This window comes from Schistocerca gregaria, chromosome 1 (genome assembly GCF_023897955.1).
Source record: "Schistocerca gregaria isolate iqSchGreg1 chromosome 1, iqSchGreg1.2, whole genome shotgun sequence".
Classification (NCBI taxonomy): Eukaryota; Metazoa; Arthropoda; class Insecta; order Orthoptera; family Acrididae; genus Schistocerca; species Schistocerca gregaria.
Window position 1 is genome coordinate 1161491177 of NC_064920.1, and position 14341 is coordinate 1161505517.

Here is a 14341-nt window from a genome sequence, read left to right on the forward strand (position 1 = left end):
GCAAAGTGCTCCTCTGGTCACGCATTGTCATTTTGTGAAGCGAAAGACCACTCTCTGGGATTCTCGGTAGACCAGCAAAGAAATACGCAGTTTTCTCTTCCCTCTTTTTCGGACCGAACTTCTGCATTTCTGTCAATCCGTCTACTTAGCGACAAGTAGGACACAATATTTGTGTTCAAGTTGTTTTTTACTGCCACTATAAAGCAAGTGAAGGAACAGGTGACTCAATAAGCTTTGCCAACTACGAGAAAGGTACGATATGAATAAGAGATGGTATCTCCTACGTGTAGGGGCAGGATATTAAACGTAACTACGATCATTATTCATAATAGCTTTTATTGATTGTTCAGAGTAGCAGGAAGAAATTAGATATTGATAGATATAACAATATTAAATATATATGTTACCGGAAGTGTGTGAAATGGTTCAAATGGCTCTGAGATCTATGGGACTTAACATCTGTGGTCATTAGTCCCCTAGAACTTAGAACTACTTAAACCTAACTAATCTAAGGGCATCACACAACACCCAGTCATCACGAGGCAGAGAAAATCCCGGATCCCACCGGGAATCGAACCTGGGAACCCGAGCGTGGGAAGCGAGAACGCTACCGCACGACCACGAGCTGCGAACTGAATTGTGTGAAATCCAGCGTTCTATAGAATGCCCCAAATAAAACGTCAAAGTATGAAAAGACTGATATTTTACACAGTGCTTAGGCATTGTACATTTTACGAGATTGTCTGATGGCAACGTATATAATATGCCTAGCTCAGCCGTTTTTTCCAGCCAGTACTGTTTGCGGTGGCGTTCGGGTCTTTGTTTAATAGTTGCGAAGACAGCGACTTTCCACTATTACCACACGGTTATCATCATAATGGTTCTCCAGTTTATAGCATCCGGCAGAAATTTCGCAGACGCTCTCCCATCTTCCTTTCCCGTTGTTGTTGTATCACCATGTCGTAAGGGAGTGTAGTGCCAAGACGGGAACCACTCCATGCTAAAGTACAACGACGGTTCTGCGACGAATTATCCAAATTAGGAGCCAATGATGGTAAAAACTATGTTTTCCTAACCGAAACCTGTTTCGAAAGTATAGTCAGTGATGTGGCTAAGACGACCATGAAGAAGGAACCACGGGCTACTGGCTATGAGGCACTATGACGTATTGATGGTCGAAAATAAGACTAAGTTGATCTATCCTATTAAAGAAGCTACGAGTGCTATTCAATTTTACCTCGCGGACTCCGAGTTAAATGACATTCTCCAAAAGGCAGGCCCATTTGGCTATTGGTTATGGAAGGCTGGACAGAATGTTGAAAGAACTTCAACGCAAGTATAAAACATTACACGTCGTGATATTGAGCTGTACATTCATCTTCGTGAGCCTTGCCAGAAGAAGCAAAAACGTGTTAAAAAAGGTGTTTGGTCAAGTCAATGATTTTTTAGGAATTCAGTTACGCGTGTCTGGTTGATCTCATCGATTTTCAGTCGCAGGGCACAACTTTACAACGGTCTACCAGGATCATCTCACTAAGTTGGTAGTTCTAAGGGCTCTAAAAACAAACAGAGCTGATGAAGTCGTCTACAGCTCTATCGATATTATTGCGTTTCTTGGTGCTCCAACAATTCCACAGTCCGATAGCGGCAGGGAATTTGCAAACAATGTAGCAAGCAGCGTAAAGCAGTATTGCCCCACATTGAAGATCGTCCTTGGTAGGCCACGGCACTCTCAGAGTCAGCGGAGCGTCGAAAGAGGAAACCAGGACACTGAAAATATGCTGTGTGCTTGGCTGCAAGATGAAAAAACTAGTTATTGAAATGGAGGACTGCGATTTGTGCAACTTATGAAAAACAGAGCTTTTTATTCTTGGCTTAAAAGGGCACCTTACGAAGCTCTGTTCGGCTTCAACTCTAGAATAGGTATCTCGACGTCGCCGTGCCTGATGACGATCTTCAAGGCGTAGAGCTGAAAAAAAAAATAGAGTGCAACACAAAAGCAGAAAGAAATAGAAAATGAATCAATGCTAGAGGCACAGCTCCCTGCAGAAGACAAATCAAAAAATTCATGAAGACATGGTTATCGAAGAGCGTTTCATTTCTGTGGTTTCCGAAAGCCCTTCTTTCCTGATATCTGTTGCGTCTGCTTAAAAGAAACCAGCAGTGCTTATATACGTCAAAAGCTTGGCCGAAACGTCATGCCATCTGTGGATATTCATCTAAAGATGGTGACGGCGACGAAGTAGAACGTTATGGGGTTAACATTTTGTGCAGTGTTTGATTCAATATTGAGAAATATATCCAAAGTAAAACGGAATCGAAATTGAACCTTGAGATTCAGCCCAAAAAAATTAAAAGGGATTCTTACAAAGAAATTCCTATTCCCGATATCGACAAATGGTGGGGTGACTCACGTTGTCTGTTGGCAACTGTTATAAATGCGACGATCGACGGCTTTCACTGTTTTGGAACTGCAGAAGAAATCTTCAAGCAGCTCTGCACAAGATTAGCATTCACCGTGTGTTCAAAGAACTTAATGAGAACTGAAGACGTTCCTGACCAGGAAATACCTCTCTGATCTGCAGGTTCTTCTCAGTCCAGAGGCAGTGGCCAAGGATTCGTCAGATGTATGTGCAACACGAAATGCCAGAATATGAGGTGCCTTTGCCTGAAAAAGAAAATTAAATCGAATTCAAAATGTCGCTCTAGCCTTCCCTGCTGCAACAGGTAGGTTGCGCCAGTTCCACTTTGTGTTTCACCTTTAACAATATTATGTTTGCATCCTTATTTAAGCAGTGAAACGTATGCAAAAGATCAAATTGCTAAAATTTAAAGTGTTTTATTCTGTGAAGATGAAAAATAGGTCCTTACTATAATAAGTACTTCAACCTCAGTTTAGCTTTCATTGTTTTCCGGTAAGAAAATCGTGTGATTTATGTTGTAGTTTTGTTCCTTCAGTTTCACATGCAGGTTAGTTAATAATAACGTTTGATCTTGTCTCATTTTAACACTTTGCATAAATAGTACTGGTTATTCTTTATAATACCTAGGAATTATATAGAATGCCTCGAAAAAATACGAAACATGTTCATAAAATTTCATTCTTTGTCTGAAACCATCTAGCTTTCTACAAATTACCTAGGCATTCTATAAAATATTATGATTCTTTACAATGCTGGTAACATATACATAAACAGAGTAAGGATAGAGTTTAATGGAGAGCAGCATGAAGCTGAGGATAGGGAAGAGCTAAAAGTGACCTCATCGTCACCAGATATATTTAACCTTTTAGCCGAGAAAGCTACAACAGTATTCAAACATAATTCGTTTAGAGTTAAAGTAAAACAAATCTCTCATTTACTGCACAAAATTTGCAGGTGATATTGTCTTAATAGCTGATAGTGAGAAACACATGGAAAATATGCTTTGCACGTAGAGAACAGCTATAAAAAAACTTGAACTTTTAAGTTACTTGTCAGTTAAACTTAAGATAGTAAGCAGATAAGAGCTGAGAACAGCTTAGTTACTTAATTAACTACGTAAATGTTTTATCGACCAGTTGAACGATTCTTTTATCGCAATGATATGGGAGGAGTGCGTTTATGGGATGAGTGTACGTGATCAGTGTCAACATTAATAAATGTATTATTTTCAGTTCCACTCACGAATTAAACTTATAAAGAGATTTTTACGTGTGTTGTTTTTAAATAAAAATCCGTCATTGGAAGAGGAGTTGTCCTGGAGAAATGTTTTAGGTTAGATTTAAAACGTCCTTCGTTACCTATAAAGACATTTTACGTATTTGGACAAGAGATCAAAAATTTTTGTTGCTACAAATTGAGCTCTATTTTGAGCCACTGACAGCTTAGTAATGGGTAATAAAGACCACTTCTTCCTCTTGTACGTATTCACATGACTATTCTTCTCAGACTTGATGGGCTAATTTTTACGACGAATTTCATTAGCGAGTGTTAAAATTCCTAACTCCTTGAGACGATCGTGGTTGAACATCAGATATTATTCTTGCTGCACCCTTTTCTGAAATCATTACTTTCTTTCTATGTGATGAGTTAGCCCCAAAAATTATTCCTTTATTACATTATTGCGTAGAAATGTGTAAAATATGAAAGTAGGCTGATTCATTTAATTCCAAGTGTAGCAACTGCACGAAGAGAAAAGTAGCTGAACTTAATTCTTTCAGCGGCTCAGTGATATGCTTCTTCCAATTAAAGTTTTCAGCGAAAAGTGCATCCAAAAATTTAGAGCATGCTAATCTGTTTACTGACCAGTGTTCATATACCATATCAATCGTCTGTATGACTCACTTTGATTTACAGAACAGATTATTGCTTATTTTCTCAACATTTTGAACGGTGGGTCCATTTTCGGTGGGCCACTTTATAATTCTTCGAAAAACATGATTTCTGATGCCTTCTGTCTAACGGTTTTTTTTTGTAACACTAGAATCGTCTGAAAAAGTACCCAGTCTGCTTGATGACTGCTAAATGGAAGGTAATACACACGTATAAGGAACAGGAGTGGATCCAAAAATGGAACCTTGTGGGAATCTTCGTGATTTCTCTTCGGTCACTAAACTTTCGTCTCTTTCGAACATTGTTTGAATTATTCAACAGAACTTTTTACATCTTGTTTGTTAAGTATGGTTCAAACCAGTTGTGTGTAAATACATCAACTCCATAAAACCTAAGTGTTTCTAACAGAGCTACTTGATGTACGATAATATGCCAGTTCGCGATATTTTATTATCTGATTTCAAAACTGAAAGCAATAAAATTAAAAAAAGTTGATCAGTTTTGTTAGATAGCTTAGTTATAAAAGACAGCTGCCGCTTGAAAATCAGAAGAAAATAATTTTAATATACAAAATGTCTTTTGCAAGATTAGACAACTATTAGCGAACACATCGTTAGGTACGCAAACGAAAAGTTAATTACTGGTGATTGTTATGGGGAGTATGTTTCTCTATGGCTGAGAAAAGTGTGCACAGTTGTAGACTGACAGGAAGTCCTTAAAAGCGATAGAAATGTACCTTTGGAGAAGGCTATCGAGGATCAGGCTAGGCAGTAGAAGACATCCACGGAAGATATTCTGAATGAGATCAATGAATGGAAAAATCACACAGTAACTATCCAGAAACGTAAAACGAGACCTTTCAGATATTTACTCAGGCACCAAAGTTTTTCAGATAAATATTGGAAGGAATACTCTCAGCGAAAGAAAAGTAATCGGGGACCAAGAAACAAGTTAACAGGTCTACTGGAAGAAACAAAATGTTAAAATTGTCAAGAAACAAAGAGGAAGGCGATAATTATAGAAAAGAACTTGCAGCGACAAACCATAGCTATTACAATATAATAATGAACATTATCATCCACCAGTTTATCTTCATTGCTGGATAAAAGTCACCGCCAAACCTCTTCTAAAGTTACAGCTTTTCACGACACGCATCCACATTATTTCTGCGTCTCTAATTCAGTATGTTTTTAATTGGGTCCACATCATGCCCTTTTCTGATATCTCGGAATGCGGCAGAAAACGTCCTTCGTCCATCTATAGCCCAAACACTTGTCTACGTGTCCTGTCCACCTTCAGTCTTTTCATTAAAATCGCAACTACGTCTCCCTCTCCAGTTTGTTCCCTGACTCATTTCTAAGGTTTCTCATTTTTCCTCTTAATTTCTAACAAAATCTAACATTCCTTCAAACTGTCTTTCAATTATTTTTGCTTTAAAATACATACCGAAGACCAAACTGGTAATATATATTGATTATAAATTTCCCCTACAGACACATGAGAACTTCATTTTTAAAGCAGTCTTTAGCCTACTAAGGGTATTGTACTCTATTTTCACTCTTACGTTTATTTTTTCTGCCCATCTAGCCGATGTTTTCAACTGCTCTAAATAGTTATTTCGTACCGTCGCTGTTCCTTTAATCTCAATAGCACTTTATTTCCTTGTTTACCATCTAACTGAGGTATCGCCTCCCAGAGAAAAAAAACAAAAAAGACTCTGAGCACTATGGGACTTAACATCTATAGTCATCAGTCCCCTAGAACGTAGAACTACTTAAACCTAACTAACCTAAGGACACCACACAACACCCCGCCATCACGAGGCAGAGAAAATCCCTGACACCTCCGGGAATCGAACCCGGGCGTGGGAAGCGAGAACGCTACCGCACGACAACGAGATGCGGGCTAAAAAAAAGGTTCAAATGGCTCTGAGCACTACGGGGCCTCTCGGAGCACTTAATGGTGAAAGCAGTAAACTTATGGCCGAGGATGTGGTATGCAGTGGGCAAAATAATTTTCACTGTGATGTACGATGTTGATGAATATATTTCCAGTAAGTTTCATTTCTGTACGCACTTGTAGGAAAATGTCATTTCTTTTATGTTTTGTTAAAATGTTGATTTTTATCTACTGTTTAAATATCTTATTAGAACTACAGGTGCTCATTGTAGACATATTTCATCTGTCTTATTTTACTTTACTTCTCATACGAGGTTGGAAATTGCTTTTCTGCGCACTACGTTTTGTCACTTAAACAACAGCTACATCGCTGTCATTTGCCACCAATGTGGCTCTGTAGCTATATGAGCTAACAATGTTTCTGTGGCTTTGCTTATAAAGTAATACTATGCTATACTTTCAACTTCATAATTTAATATTTCACACTTTGAGTGTTGAAAAGTTTTCGGAATAAGTAAATTGTTTATAGATAAATTAGTATGGTAGAGTTACCAGAACTTTATTATTTTATCCGCCTCGGAGCATCCCTAAAGTACTTTTCTTCAGTTGGTTATGACCGTGTTCATGACTACAGTCAGTGGTATTTGATCTCGTCGTTACTTTCGTTTCGTTTATAGTCTATGCGAAAAACGAAATGTCTCAATTATTTACGTCTGAAACACATCTGCCACAGTGAGATGTGGAAGGTGACCTATTATAATGTCGGATGGCAAAACTATTAACTTCAAATAGTAGAAAAAAGTAATGAATGAAAAATGTTGATTCGGGGAAGCATCTGAAAATATTCGATACTTATTAACATAAAGACAACAGCCAAAATTCATTAAAAAGTGATGCGAACAGAAATTTTTTCTCTATTTCACGTACAAAAGTTGTTCTTGTAGTGTGAAGACTCAATATGTATAGAATTTAACCGTTAGCATCAGTAGTTTGTTGATAAAATTGTAATTTGGAACCTAAGGTGGAGGAAAAACTCTACAGTTTGCCTCAGGGCTCCATTGCTATTTAAGTTGACATATAATTTCACAGTTTAAAGTTATTTAATAACATTAATTTACAAGAGCAAACGAGCTTCTGTATTAGGAGTACGGTATTGTAATTTGTGCAAGTTAAGTGATGAAGTATATAATTTCTCTCAAAGTTTTGATTAATAGTACATTTTCCATACTAAGGAACTGTACCATGTTGACAAAATTATTCTCGTATACATAGAACCAATTCTTCTTAATTTTTATCGTGATGCGTAGCAATATATTAAACGAAGACAATTTTTGTTAAACCACCATCTAGAAAAAGAGTATCAGGTCAGCTGCTCCTGACATTACCTAGGACACATCTTTAGGTGCAGTCACTTAGATATGGAAATAACCAGCAGCACTGCAAACAGATTTGTCGTTACTGTGGTACATCAATTTGAATTGCCTGCAACGTGATGAAAAAAGAGCGAGAAGATAGTAAAACTTTTCATAAATCCGGCACCTTTCTCAACTCTACAGAAACGGACATCTACTTTTTGTGGTTTAGTCATTGTGCAAAAGTTCGTCTTCTCTAAACTGAATCATATCCAAGGGATTAGTCCATAAAATGGGAGCAAAAACAAGTTTGAAGTTGTACCTTGTAAAGTACTGAATTTCAGAGTGACATATCTCTAACAGCAGAGCGTGAAGATGAGTTTATAAATGTACTCTAAATACCTGTGAAGTGAAAAGAAATATTTTACGCGACGTAAACGTTTTTCGAGGTCATTGTAGGCAATCAACATTGAAAGAATTAAAACAGTTTTGATCCTGTACAATATTACTCTGTAAAATGTTTGTGCAGAAGCATTTTCGATATTTATTTATTAAATAATTTAGCGACGAAAATTGAGTTGCATGTTTGATGCACTGGCGCTAAAAGCAATGGAAATTCAGCTTTTATTTCTGTATAAACTTTTTACCTGAATATTTTATGCACATATTTTACGTGCATATTTTAAAGTTTTTCATGGTTAAATGCATACATATAGACAGGGCTATTACTGCACAAAAATAAACTTATAAGATACAGTTTAACCCAGGGGATCATGCAAAAGTATTTTACGGCGAAGAAGGATGACGAAGAGATTAACTACATTCATTTCCTTGACCTTTCTTCCTTTGCATCAATTACTGATATTTAGAATGATATGACGCAATAACTTTTATTACTTTTATATGACCATACTGTTTTCTTATTGGAAAACTAGTTTCAATAGTCTGTCATAGCCTACGAATGCGTCGTACATCGAGCTTCGTCACACATGCTTGGCTCCTACCGGTAATCTGGCTCAGACATCTGAATAGAGTGTAGATGTGAGCTGCTCTATGCGGTCGTGAAAATTAAATACTAACGAAACTAACTGCGTCGCGTAGACAAAGTCGCGAAATGCGTATAATGAGGCAAGCCACTGAATATACACTAAGGTGACAAAAGTCATGGGAAACCTCTTAATATCGTGGCTTGGACTCAACAATCGCTCGAAGTTCCCTGCAGACATACTGAGCCATGATGCATCTATAGCCGTCCATAATTACAAAAATGTTGCCGGTGCAGGATTTTCAGCATGAACTGACTCCTCGATTATGTCCAATAAATATTCGATGGGATTCGTGTCGGACAATGTGGGTGGCCAAATCATTCACTCGAATTGTCAAGAATGTTTCTAACACGAGTCGCTAACAATTAGGACCCGGTAACATGGCGCTTTACCATACATAACAATTCCATCGTTGTTTGGGAACATAAAGTCCATGAATGGCTGTAGATAGCCTCCAGAAGTCGAACATAGCCATTACCGGTCAATGACGGGTTCAGATGGACCTTTCCATGTAAATAGGCCACACCGTTATGGAGACACCGCCAGCTTGTACAGTACCTTGTTCATGACATGGGTGCATGGCTTTGTGGGGTTTACGCTACGCTCGAAACCTACCATCAGCTCTTACCAATTGAAATTGGAACCCAATTGACCAGATCACGTTTTCCAGTCGTCTAGGGTACAACTGATATGGTCTCGAGCTTAGGAGAAGTGCTGCAAGCGAAGTCGTGCTGTTAGCAAAGGCACTCAAGTAATTTTAATGCTGTCAAGCCCATTAACGTCAAATGTCAGTGCGCTGTCTACATCTACATCTATATCCATACTCAGCAAGCCACCTGACGGTGTGTGGCGGGGGGGGGGGGGGGGGGGGGGGGGGGGGAGTACCTTGTGTACCTCTATCGGTTCTCCCTTCTATTCCAGTCTCGTATTGTTCGAGGAAAGAAAGACTGTCAGTATGGCTCTGTGTGAGCTCTAATCTCTCTGATTTTATCCTCATGGTATCTTCGCGAGATATACGTAGGAGTGAGCAATATACTACTTCACTCCTCGGTGGAGGTATGTTCTCGAAACTTCAACAAAAGCCCGTACCGAGATACTGAGCGTCTCTCCTGCAGAGTCTTCCACTGGACTTTATCTATCATCTGCGTAACGCTTTCGCGATTACTAAATGATCCTGTAACGAATCGCGCTTCTCTCCGTTGGATCTTCTCTATCTATTCTATCAACGCTATCTGGTATGGATGGCACATGGGTGAGCAGTATCCACGCAGTGGGCGAACAAGTGTACTGTAACCTACTTCCTTTGTTTCCGGACTGCGTTTTCTTAGGTTTCTTCCAATGAATCTCTGGCATCTGCTTTACAGACGATTAATTTCATATGGTTATTCCATTTTAAATCACTCCGAATTCCTCCGCGCACCGCTACGGTCGCAGGTTCAAATCCTGCCTCGGGCATGGGTGTGTGTGATGTCCTTGGGTTAATTAGGTTTAAGTAGTTGTACGTTCTAGGGGACTGATGACCTCAGATGTCAAGTCCCATAGTGCTCAGAGCCATTTGAACCAACTCCTAATGCCTACTCCCAGATAATTTATGGAATTAACTCCTTCCAGTTGATGACCTGCTATATGGTAGCTAAATCATAAAGGATCTTGCTTTCTATGTATTCGCAGCTGATTACACTTGTCTACATTGAGATTCAATTGCCATTACCTGCACCATGCGTCAATTCGTTGCACATCCTCTTGCATTTCAGTACAATTTTACATAGTTACAACCACTCGAAATACTGCAGCATCATCCACAAAAAGCCTCAGTCAACTTCCGATGTTATACACAAGGTCATTTATGTATAATGTGAATAGCAACGGTCCTACGAAACTCCCCTGCGGCACACCTGAAATCACTCTTACTTTGGAAGACTCTTCTCCGTTGAGAATGACACGCTGCGTTCTCTTATCTAGGAAGTCTTCAATCCAATCACGCAATTGGTTTTATAGTCCATATGCTCTTACATTGTCCATTAAACGACTGTGGGGAACTGTATCAGACGTCTCACATTGATTTCTACGGTTATTTCAGGCCGTGCTGCTTGTCTGTTAGTACTGACAACTCTACGCAAACGCCGCTACGCTCGGTCATTAAGTGAAGGCCGTCGGCCACTGTGCTGTCCATGATACGAGATAATGAATGAATGTTGGTATTCTCTTCACACTCTTGAAAATGTGGATCTTGGAATATTGAATTTGCTAACGGCTTCTGAAATGGAACGTCCATGTGTCTAGTTCTAATTTATGAAGCCGCATTCAAAGTCTGTGAATTCGCGTCGTGCGGCCGCAATCACCTTTCATACTAATCGCAGTGGTACAAATGTCAGCTCCGCCAATGCAGTGCCTTTTTATAGCTTGCTTAAGCCATACTACCGCCATCGGTATATGTGGATGTCGCCATTCTTGGCTTTTGCCACCTCAGTGTATGCAACAGTATGAAATTAAAAAAAAAGATGGTGTACGGACATAATTTGCAGTACCTCACTTTGAAAAATTGAGAGGCTTCGACACAACTGAAACGAACATGAAGAAAGATTACCGAAGATTTCTAAGGTTTCAAACCGCAAGTAAGACAGAGCGTAGGGTCAGTGAAGACGAGATAGAAACAGCCATGGAATTCTTTACACGTAGGCGTAACAGACAACAGTTTTATACGTTTTCTAAGCGAGAATGATAGGCGTAAGTATGTAAGCCCATTGGATAATACGTTATGTATCCTATTAAAAGAACAGAGTGGGCGCCTTAGAGCGTAGTGGACAGTGTAGAACTGCTAAGAGTTTTATCATCCTTCACTGAAGTGCAATGTTCAGGCTCATTAATGTGATCACCACCTATGTTCGTCATCAACGTGCGATAACCACTCACAGACGAGGGGTGGCAGTACTGCTAGTCGATGGTATACTCTGTGTGTCCAGAGAACGCGGAAAACAGAACAGTCGTTGTCGAAATGCAGAAACGGAGTGATTTATCTGACGTGCAGTAGGGCATGAATATTAGCTCTCGGGCCAAGGGTGGAAGCATTTCCGAAACCACCAAGTCTGTAGACTGTTCACGTGCCGCCATGGTTAAAGTACATCGCGCACGGCAAAATCGCACCATCCGATACTGGTACTGAGGCAAATGTTGCGCACAACCAAGATGCTACCAAAAGTGTCTCCTCAACGACGGTTCAGCGAACGTTGCTGGATATGGGCCACTGCAGCAGACATCTACACTGATGCTCATAAATTAAGGATAATTGCAGAATATGGTGCTACACAACGTGGCACTACACAAAACTGGCACTAATAGCATAGGCACATAGGGAACACAAACGACACAGATCTATAAGTCCACGGCATTGGTGATAAGTTGAGAAAACCGTCCCGAAACACACGTGCTACGAAACGCCACTTTTTCCTGCGCATGTACCCCGACATCAATATGGGATATGATCACCATGCACACATACACAGGCCGCACAATGGGTTGGCATACTCTGGATCATTTGGCGATCAGCTACTGTTGTATAGCCTCCCATTCTTGCACCAGTGCCTGTTGGAGCGCCTAAAGGGGATTTGAAGATGTGCAATGATATGTCGACCGAGAGCATCCCAGACGTGCTCGATGGGCGTTAGGTCTGGAGAACAAACAGACCACTCCATTCGCCTGATATCTTCTGTTTCAAGGTACTGCTTCACTATGGCGATGTACTGTGTTCTTAACACCACGCTGTACGGGCTCTCCGGTGATGCACTCCAGGCTAACAATCCGTGTCTGTTCAGTCGTCTGTAGACAGTGTGTCTGGATACAAGGGTTCCAGTGGCTGCGGTAAGGTCCCGAGCAAGGCTACCTGCAGTACTCCGTGACTGTCTGTGAGCACAGATGGTGAGATGTCGGTCTTCTTGTGGTGTACACTATGGACGTCCCGTACTGTAGCGCCTGTCCCGTACTGTAGCGCCTGGACACGTTTTGTGTCTGCTGGAGTCGTTGCCATAATCTTGAGAACATACTTTGTGGCACACGGAGGGCCCGTGTTACAACCTGCTGTGTTTGATCAGCCTCCAGTCGCCCTAGTATTCTGCCCCTCATAACGTCGTCAATGTGTGTTCTTTGAGCCATTCGCAGCACACAGTTACGATTAGCACGTCTGAAAACGTCTGCACACTTACTCGCTGCACCGTACTCTGACATTCACCAACACACATCTGCGTATGTGGACTGCTGTCAGCGCCACCGTGCGACGACCGCAGCTCAAATGCACCGCATGGTCATACGCCGAGGTGATTTAAGCCCACAAACCACCCACCAGAGCGTTGTTTCACTACATATCAGCATTATCCTTAATTTATGAGCATGAGTGTAGTTCATGCATCCATACTGACTGCTGGCCATCGCCAACGACCGTTGCAATTTACAGGCCAAAATCGCAACTGGACGTCCACTAGTGGCGAGAAGTGGCCCTTTCAGATGAATCACGTATTATGCACCATCAGATAGATGTCTGTTCGCGTGAAATGTCTGAACGCAGACACAGTCCAACAATCGTCCAAATGGTCCATGCCGGAGGAGGAAACATTATTGTCTGGGCAGTCTTTGTGGCAGTCCCTAGGTGGGCACAGTGGATCAACACAAATACGCATGTATCCTTGGATACCACGACCACCACTACATGCAGCTTGTTTGTCCTCAGCACCAAGCGATCTACCAGCAGGACAACGCAACGTGTCACATAGCTCACAGTGTACGTGCGTGGTTCGAAAGGCACCAGGGTGATTTTATTGTAATCCCCAGAGAATCTGTGGGCCACCTGGATCGGGCTGTTCCCATCATGGATCCTCAACTGAGAAGTCTAGTTAGTTAGTTAGTTAGTTACGTGTCCCACTGATCAATAGCACGAAAAACCGCTATCATGTGGAACGTGTCAAATGCACAAGAAATGCGCACAGGAAACAAGTTTTTTGTTTTGTTTACATTATAGTGTTATACCTAAATATTTCTATTATCTATCCCATTCCCTTAAATGGTACAAAATGCATACATTATATCTCCAGATTTATTTACTCATATTCAAGAATTGATCTATGATATAGAAGGAGTTGTCAAGGATGTATGATTTCAATTTTTTTTGAAACTATTTCTACTGTCTGTCAGAAATTTTATTTCATCTCGCAATATATCAAAAAGTTTTATAGCAGTTCTGTGCCAAAGATCGGTTAAGTAAAGAATAGTTTAGGTCTTTCTTTTTTCTGGTATTGTAATCATGAATGTCGTTGTTCATTTTAAACTGGTCCATGTTGTTGAGAAAAAAATTTCATTACTGAGTAAATGTACTGTGAAGCAGTTATAAGAAGAGATGCCTACAAGATGTGTGACTATGAACCCCACACATTATTCTAACTATTTTCTTTTGAGCAGTGAATACCTTTTCCCTGAGTGTTGAGTTGCCCATAATATTATTATGACACCAGAAAGTGGAAGTATGCAAAGTATTTTAGCTTACTAATTTCTTCGTCCTAAAACTTGGGAATTATTCTGATTGCAAAAGTTGCTGAACCTAGTCGCTTTAGGAGATCCAAAATCTGAATTTTCCAATTAAGATTCTCATGTATTTGTACACTGGCTACTGACTTCTTTTGATGTGTTATATTTACTGAAGGAATTATACTTTTTGCAGCATAAAATTGGGTGTACTGTGTTTTCT

The 14341-nt window shown here is 40.2% G+C and overlaps 1 protein-coding gene across 1 annotated transcript in view; it reads left to right on the forward strand.

Annotated features, from left to right (window-relative positions):
- The window catches only part of LOC126316749 (lachesin-like), a 607630-nt gene that overhangs the window by 192779 nt on the left and 400510 nt on the right, over positions 1 to 14341 (forward strand). The window lies entirely within an intron of this gene.